General features: G+C 33.1%; 1 long non-coding RNA gene across 1 annotated transcript; it reads right to left on the bottom strand.

Moving 5' to 3' along the window:
• Nucleotides 1-1,797: 1,797 nt before the first annotated feature.
• Nucleotides 1,798-3,711, bottom strand: LOC132759715 (uncharacterized). The gene is made up of 3 exons (XR_009629760.1): nt 3,649-3,711; nt 2,350-2,494; nt 1,798-1,890 (listed from the first exon to the last, which is right to left on the bottom strand). It is a non-coding gene; the product is annotated as an uncharacterized LOC132759715 (long non-coding RNA).
• Between the last annotated feature and the right edge of the window lie 6,050 nt (nt 3,712-9,761).

Below are 9,761 nucleotides of genomic sequence, written 5' to 3'. Positions count from 1 at the left end.
TACATTTTTAAAAGTAAGAAAAACCCCCTTTGGGCCTTTGGGATTTTAAATATTCCCAAAAAAAAGTGGGGTTAATAACCCAAAATTTTTTAGTTTACATAAATTTTTCCCTGTTGTTTATTTAAGTTTGTAAAAAAAGAACCTTTTAAAATTTAAATTTCCCTTTGGGGAAATTTTAAAAACTACAAAAAGCAGCTATATTTTAAATATTTAAATTTTTTAAAGGGCCAGTTTTTTTTGGGTCCCCTTTCTAAAATTCCCTTTGGGAACTTTCCAGGGGGAAATCTATGAACCCTCCCCAAACCCCCCACCAACCACCCCCAGTTATTGACAGGGGGGGGTTTTAAAAAAAACTTTGTCCCACAACCATTTTGGGGCATAATTCCTATGTAAGACTGGTTTCTTTCATGTGTGAAAGGGTTTTTCGGGGGCTAGCAATGGAATGTAAAGGGGGTTCTACTCAAAAAATTCTTATCCCCTAAAAAGTATGGGGGGGGAAAACCCAAACCCTTCCCAAACCATCATTTAAAGCTAAAATTTTAAAACATTGACCTTTTCCAGTATGAGTGTGACTTAATGCCCAACAAACTTAAAATCCTTCTTTATTTGGTTTATAATTTCAGATGAAGAAGAAGTTAGGGAATATCAGTCATTTAAGAATTATCTGGATAGTCAGAAAACAAGGCAACAACAAAAAGCTGATAAACTAGAACAAGATAATACATGAATTAAAACAGTGTGACATTAACTTTGTGTTATATATTTGTCATACCATACATTGTAAATAAACATGATGTGTCATTTTTGATAACATGTTTTTTAATGACTCGTTCTTTACACAATTCTCTGCATACATGTATGTCCTTTACTTAACAATGGTTGTCTTGTGAGATGCAAGATTTTTATCAACATATTCTATTGGGTAATTTGGTGCATGTCTGTAACTTGAAGTTGATTCAGGGCTTCCGTTAAGTTTGGGAATCATTTACTCCTTCATTTTGGCTTTGTGACTTCCAAAATGTAATGCTTTTCCTTCTTTTTCTTATACATGTATAATGAGACTTCCTATATAAGAGATTTTGAAGTCTGTGACTTCCAAATTTTGGAACTTATGTTGGAGCATTTGTTGTTTTAATGCTGCAAAAGATATCATGTGCCTTGTGTGCATCTAAGGTCTCCCTTCAATGGCAAAACTGGGCAGTTGCCATATGACCTATCACCATTACATACAAAAGACAACAACTACAGCAAAATGTTATGAAAAAAAATGTATAAATGTGTGTAATATGTCTCTTGAGGGTTTTTGATTTGTTTGATAAAAGTTTATCCTGCACTATCCTTATCATTTCAATATTAACATTGTACTATTAATGGGATCTAGTTTGTGACGGAAGTGTAGAAAGGTAAAGTTCAAGGTCTTTTTCCAATTTAAATTCCAACTGTCTTTTGTAACATGTTAGTTTCTTAAAAAATTAAAATGAAAAAATGTTGCCCCATGTTCTCCCATATGTAAAAAAATCAAAATTTAATGAAATGGTAATTTTGCAAAATTTCAAAAAGGGACCGGATCATTTTCCTTTTTTTGGAAAACTGCCCTTAAAAAATTTTGGGGGGAAATAAAGATTAACAATTTAATTAGAAAGCCGACAGTCTTAAAAGCAATGTGCAGGCTTCCCTTTGCTATAAAACTGGGGAAAAATGGGGATAAAACTTTTTAAATTTTTCCGGGGAGAAGGTTTTAAATTTAAAAGTTGGAAAAATTTTAAAACAGTTTTATTTATATATTTTATTGTACAAAAACAGGTAAAATTTTTAATGGCTGATGGTGTTGAAGTTGGCACATCACAGGGTCCATCCTTGACCTTCATAACCATGTTGAAATGACCAATCCTGGAATGAATAATATAAGGTTTTTGCAAAATAGTATGAATTTGAGCATGATCATATGTAAGCTTATAAAGACAGTAGCAATGAGGTAATAGTAGTGTCCTACTTGTATTCAACTGCCGTTATAAATGGTGCCAGCAGCTAATATTTTCTTACTCACCTTCGGAGATTCAATGCTACATAAACCCAAAGAGCTATAGACACGATTGCACAAAAAAGTTTGATTTTTTTTTCTTCAGAAAAAAACCTCTATTATTTGGTGTTTAACCCTGCATTATTTGTAAAGGACAATGCATCAATTTACTTAGAACATGATTTTTTTTAAATAGATAATATCAACCCTAGACAATTTCATTAACCATTAACGCAAGTGCTACATGCAGAACATGTAAATGTACGCTTATGTTTGAAAAAAAAACAACAAAAAACAACAAAAAACCAACTAATTATGATGTTAGATACCAGCAAATTCTTCTCTTGTTTTCCATGTCCATGTGACATTGATTGCCATACGTGTGTCCATCTGTTCCGCATATTGGTGACACAATATCCGGACACTCAAAACCTCCATTACAGTCCAGAAAACGTCTTAGACTACATGACGTCACTAGAATAATTATAAGAATAATTTCCATGATAGATGCGTATTATTTGTTCATATGTTGTTTGAATTAAATAGAAATTCCGTCAAAATTAATTTTAAAGAAAAGAAACAATGTATTATAAGTCCGCATTGTTATATGCCCGAAAAAACTCCTGTGCGCATTATGGTTTATATCCGTCTTTAGACAGGTTTCCGCAGGATAACTTTTGAAGGATTTTCGATTAGTAGTTGTGTTTATATATGACATGCATATATGTTCTGTCAAAACACGGATCAAGCTTGAGTTTTTATTGACAAAGTTATGCCACTTTATATGCAAACAATTTATTGTCATAAAAATAAACTGTTTCCTCGTCAAATTCACATTAATTTTGACGGGAAAATTCATCATTTGTGATATTTTACAATACAAATGTATGTACTCTAGAGGATATTGAATGAGTGTAAGTTCAATACTAAATTTTTTGCCATCGGTCGTATTTTGCCCGCCTCAGCGGTAAGTCCGATACCATATGAGCTCTCTTTTGTTCTGATTGCTATACAGTATGTACCACAAAATATATATGTTTGTAACAATTTTATGTAACATGTTTTTCTTCAGTAAGATTAAAAAAAAGGGAAAACATTTTACATGTATATAAATAGATCCACAGACACTTGGGGTTTGGAGCTCAAAACGTCTTTAAAATCCAAATAAAATTATAAAATGCATATTTGTCAAGCCTAGCACATGTACTGATCATATATATAAAAAAAACTTAATATAAGCCGTTTTGAAAAAAATTCATATTTCAACATCTATAATAATATAATAGATGTTGAAATATGAAATTTTGAGCTCCAAACCCCAAGTGTCTGTGTATAGATCTAGCACAATACTCTAAATGGCGGTGACGAGATTTAACCATGGGTTCAATTTATCGGATGTGGTTTTATGACGTCATATCAATTACATCCTGCTCCGTTGAATGTACACGGAAACAAATTTTATCCCCTTTTTATGATTCCACTCGTTATTCGTTATTCTTTTTGTACTACATGAATTGCTATGATTGCAAGTGGTTTTGCGGACATATACGCACGTATTGATTGACGTTAGACGTTTGTTAAAGAAGTTCAGCCGCGTATTATATAAATAGGGTGAAAAATACACATACCCGTAAGAAACGTAAAGAATATTATCCTCCTGCTTTCATTGTACTGTTATTGAAAATATTTTATGTTGTTCTGTTCTTAAGTATATCCTGTCTAATGATAAAATTAAGGCCATCTGGTTTTATCTTGTTTTTTATATAGATAGGAACTGCGCATCTTTCCTAAAATATGGCTCAATGACGTCAGGTGTAGTCTTGTAGTTAAGTGAGTCACGCTTTAAGAAAAATTATTAAAATTCCGTAATTATGGAAGTGAGTCACGCTTTAAGAAACTTTGATAACATTCCTTAATCATGGAATTCCATTAACGCGTCATACAACAATTCATTTTCGGCATGACTGTTTCTATTTTATATATTCCCGAACACACAGAAACGCGAGCCATTTTGCAGAAAATCTGCTGAACTAAATTTCACGGGATCGCTTTCATGTAAGGAAGTTATCCAGCTAGCTTACGGAACGTCGGTGGTTCTACTCAGGTGCCCGTTCGTGCCTGAAATAATGCATCCATGGAATGGCACCATCCACCAGTAAAGCTGGAACGTCGCCATATGACGTCATATATATATACTGTGTGGGTGTGACGTAAAACCAAAACAAATAAACTAAAACAAATCATTTAAATGAAAATGTAAAAGTTGTTTTTATTTTATCTCCGTTCAAGCTTATTTGAATTAAATAAAGAAATTGTTCTCAATTTGTAAAAAAGTGATGTGAAATATACATATAGTATAGTATAGTTCTGTAAATAGTGTTGATGCTTAAAGTTCTAGAGTGCAAATAATATATGTTATTTTGGTTTTGGAGTGATATAATAATTATGTGGATATATTACCTGTTAAGATTTTATATCACCCGAGCCGTTAGGCGAGGGTGATATTTTATCTTGGCAGGTAATATATCCACATATATCACTCCAAAACCAGAATAATAATTTTATTACCCTTCCCCTGCCGAGTTTAGACGATTTTTTAAAAAATCATTGCTGTTTCAAATGAAACGTCGAAATAAGATTCCCTTTAGAGTACCCCTTCGTCACAACATGACGTCACATAAATACATGACGTGTTTTTCCCGTACCTAATAAATGTAAACAAGAGAAAAGGAGTAGTCTATTAAACGCACTTTTTTGTAATTAATATCAAGCTTTCACAAGGTCATATTTGTTTTCGATACTGATGGTAATATGTATCATTACTCTACTTTTGTAAATATTTATCATTTGACAGTTAAAAAGTGATTTTAAATCGGAATTTACACCCCGTAAAATCGAACCGTACGCGCATCACCTCAGCGCATGTTGTTTACAACGTTGGGTACCCAACGGGGAAATTTAGTGTGTATATTACCCGTCTGGCTCGGTTATATCAATTTCTTTCGGGTGATCAATATCCAATCAAAAAGGCGGAAAAAATCTGGAAGGGTAATAAAATAGTTTATGTCTTTTTATACTAAAATTACAAGGTCAGTTACAACTTGTATATAACATCAAGATCAAAATATGGACAGGGAATATTTTTTTTTTCTAAAAGATTTTTTGCTCTTTATTGATATTTTTGCTTTACTGAATGCGTGCTAAAAACTAAAAAGGCATACTAACCGCTGTACGTAAATGTTTTACATGACATGAGGCTGTAAATTAAATTGATTAAGTGAAAATTATCGACAAAATGCGGTATAAAGACATAAATTAGAAAGATTGCTTGGAACATTTAATGTAATATATTTCATCATTTTCCATAGTAACGGATGTTGCATTTCGCGCATGCGCATTTGCGTTGGGCAAACGCAATGACGAGAGACTACAATTTATCGTACTTGAATGCTTTAGTAAGCTTCGTTACCAAGAAAACAGTAATTTTGGGATAACTTAAAACGGTAAGGACTTTAAACGTGACTTAGTTTTCATTTATGTCAGATTTACGAAAATATATACGAGACTAAGAGTTCAATAATCAAAAAGCGCAAACAAAAGGTTCTGTTTAAGGAAACATTGGAGGACTTTTCCATATTTAGTAATCTAAATTGAAACAACAGGGTCTGAGGTACTATGTGTTATTCCTTTATTATACCGCTCTTAATTACCTTAAAGTTCAACAATGATTAAATCATATTGTTTCAAAGCAAAAAGTACCGTATCATTGAAAGTTTTTCAACAGTTTTGTTTCAGAGATAACAACACGCCTGTGATCAGATGTAGCATTTATGGTAATAAACATAAGCTGAAATCGTAATTCATGTAAACCAAGGATGAAAATTGAACTGTTTATAATTAGCATTACTTAATCCAATACATTTATTTCAGACTAGATTATTGAAATGCATGCCTGATTCTGTACATGTATACATATGGTACGGATGTGTAATTGAAATAAAATGGATTTCTGACACATAATGTGCCTTTGGAGATAATATTATAATATGTGTTATTTTTGTCAACAAGTATATCTTCTACATATTTCAAAATTTTTATTTTCTATCTCTTATTTCATGCTTTGAACGCGCTCTAATGATTGCTGCTTTTTCCACCATTTTTATCAGTAGTTCACAAAGTCATATATGTCACGTCTAGAATTACTCTGAAAGTCGATTTGCACGAAATTCACGCGCTTTTACATTGTCGGTATAAAAGACCATGGACAAATACTGTTTTATATATACTATTCACAATGCAATTTTGTTTTCATGCAACATCATGTTTTTTGACGCAAAGCATGCATTTACTAAAATTGCACAACATATTCTAATAATCTGACGAAATTATAATTTTTGTACAGTCTATGGAAATTGTGTTATTGCGTAATTACTGAGTCTTTCAAATAGAAATGTCCTGGTTATTAATCGCATTTTGAAGGTGAATTCATGCGTTTTTTCACACGAAAGTATTTTTGTAAAATGTCAGTAAAGATAGAATCCTCAATGATTTATAGTGAAATGACGCAACATCATGTTAGGAGAACTAGCATGAATTTGCCTTTGGCATTGCGATGTCGCCGCAAAGCAGCACGACGATGCGATTTAATTTTGGTGGGAATAGTTTTTACTCTAATATAACCGGATCTATTTAATGCAGCAAATACATTCGATTCAATATACATGTATCACATAATTCTTTTGCTGTTGGCAAAGTTGAGATATGTTGATTAGAATACTTTCCTGGTGTATAAATCTCCATACAGCTTTCATCTGTCCAATTCGAATTATCAGATGAGTGAATTTCACTACCGTCAATTTACGTGGTTAAGTCATTTATTATTTTTAGTGGGATGTCGAACGTATAGAGGTACGATACTTTTTTAAGCGAGATGAAAAGGTACGATACGGAGTAATGGAGGATTTTATCATGTTTACACCCGTCAGCGTGGGTATATCTTATAAAATGCTAGAGTCATTTACTATCAAAATCACAAATTTTACGTGGATCATGTGAGGCTCTGACCTACACATATAATCTCGAAATCATAGTAAAAAAGATATTGAATGTAAATTGGCTGTAAATGATTTTGTGTCGGTGACAAAATGATGAGAGTCCATACTGTGACTTCTACTTGTAAGTTCTACTTGTAACTTATCTAAATACTCATTATAGCGTTGCATAGCAAATGCTTTTGTGCAAAGATATTTATTGACGTGTTGTAGTCCAAAAATTAATATGAACGATGAGTTTTGGTACGATAAGATAACTGTACGCTGCAAAAGATTCGAAAATTTTGGCAGTGGTAATTATTACTTAAAACTTTTACCGTCATTAATCTTCTTTAATTGATTTTAAATAGGATCTTGCTGAAAAAATGTTCAATGTTCTCACAGTTTCTTCTTGTGGCTGACGTCATTTACCTTGCTTATACTTAAAAATACTCAAAAATAATTTTGTCACCTTTATTCTAAGAATTAACTTCCCTTTGATGATAAAGGTTAGTTATAAGTTTTTATTCACCCTGTATATTTTCATGTCCTTTCTTTTTTATATCTGAAGTAAATTACTTCAAATTCTATGCAGTTTATCGAAAATACAAAACAGAATTTGAATAGGTAAGGTATTCACTGCGGTATACCGTACCCCGGATATTGCTCGATATTATGAGGACTTTCATCCCATTTCGCGACTTTGAACGAGGAAAGAAGGTAAGTTCAGTGACGATATTTAGTCATTTTGAATTGGTATGATATCAATTTTATAGAAAAACAATTTTTTCTAGTTACTGAAAACCCAAAAATGTTGAGAAATAGCTTTAAAATGTAATTAGGAGGTAAAATTCGTCTCTTTGCTAACGTGATTAATGAGCTCGATCAGTAAAATTTGATGTTTTTGTGCATATACTTCCTTAAAAGAAAAACTTGAATCGAGTGAAATGTGATAATGATGATTATGTTGATGTTGTAAATGTTCAATCAACAATAGAACCTCAGATGACAGTGTATTTTGAGAATAATTACACATGTCAGTGTACCGAGTATTGCATCGGAGTTGCCCGCTGGTGTCACGAGTATTGCTTTTTAGTGTAACGAGTATTGGTTATCAATATAGAGTAAATGCAAGAAGTAAATACAGAGTATTTACCACATTTAATCTTGAATATTTCTTATTGTGTAAACTTATTTCCACTATATGTGCAGAATATACAAAGTTCGGAGGTACTTTACTGGAAACATCTGCGAATAATCCAAATTTTCATTCCTGCTCATGAAAAATCTCAGTCGAACGAACTCAGCAATTTTCTGTGTTTACAAAGTTCTTGTTGCTATCGAAGGATCAACCTTTCCAGAATTTGTTAGTAATTATTGCATATCTTACTTTAAATAGTAAAAAATGCATCCAAAGTGCATTAGTGCTGCCTATTAGGCGGTTTTGAGCAAGTGTGCCAATATCTAATAATAAACGACTTCCTACTATGCCAAAAATCCATATTAAGGTAACTTTCGGTCATTTTGCACCTGCAGTTTAGCAACGGCAGACCGTCTGCACGTGAAATTTGTAAGGTCATTGGCAATGAGTTACCGTATGACTGCCGTATGACAGCTCAAAAAACCGAATAATGGATTTTGATAAGATTATGATATAGTGCAGCAGATGCAATAAAAAGGTTATAACCTTTTACCTCACAAAGGTGTGTTTTGAAGGCTTTAAAACCCACCCCTTTTGAGGACTCAAATAGTGTAAAACATGCGCTATTTAGGCCCAAAACACTGTTTTTTTTCGTTTGAGAAATGTTGTTCAAAAGAGTGATCACTTTTTAGGCGCCAGTCCCCCATTAAAAAGGTACATCAAGGGATGCCACAGGGGGAATGTGCCCCCTTCTGTTTTAGGGTTTTAAGTGGGGCAGTAGCCCCTCCAATCGCTAAGAAGACTTGGGACTTGTGGGGGCTAAAATGGCCTCATGTCGATTTAAAGGTACCGTGTAATCAACGCCGAAAAGCCCTAGACTTGCTGCACCTTGAAATCAGTTTTGATGGGATAAACAACGCAAAAAAGAGATTTTTGGCAAATTTGAGACGTCCCCCTTTGCCATGGTAACTGGAAATTTAAAATTGAGCATTGGTCAAGCCAACATTTGTGCCCAGTTTAAAAAAATTGAAGCATTTTTTATAGTTTCATAGCAGTTTGAACTTGTAACAGGAGGCTTAATTAAAAAAAAAACAGCCCTTTTTCGCAATATACTCATGCAGTAAAAGGTTAAGACGATACCGGCATGCTTAGACGGCATAAGCCCTCGGGCCAATATTTTACTAAGTGTGTCGATATGTTTCTTAAGGCAAACTTGGCATTTATCATAACTTATTTTTTTATCCTTCTTAACTTACATGTTTCACTCCAATAAATATTTCTGAATCCATGAACTTAAGAAAGGATCGAGTTCTGGGGCAGTTCGAAAAAAGGACAACGTCAATGGGAGTACAATATGTGCTATCTAGAATGCGTTGCAAGGTTGCAGAAAGTCAGATTTTGCCGTTGTTAGTTTAAGGATAAAACCAAGGGCGTGCGAAAGAAAGAATTTGATAGTTTTCATAAGTTCATTTTTGGATTTGAACAAACATCCAAGGCAATAGTGAACTTAAACATAAGGGGAGCTATAATGTGTATATCCATTCGGATAGTTTGTTGTTCGGATGTACAA

The sequence above is a fragment of the Ruditapes philippinarum genome, unplaced genomic scaffold (assembly GCF_026571515.1).
Source record: "Ruditapes philippinarum isolate M1 unplaced genomic scaffold, ASM2657151v2 ctg3378_1_1_1_1, whole genome shotgun sequence".
Taxonomy (NCBI): domain Eukaryota; kingdom Metazoa; phylum Mollusca; class Bivalvia; order Venerida; family Veneridae; genus Ruditapes; species Ruditapes philippinarum.
Note: the sequence above shows the minus strand (reverse complement) of the source record. Positions and strands in the feature narration are given on the sequence as shown.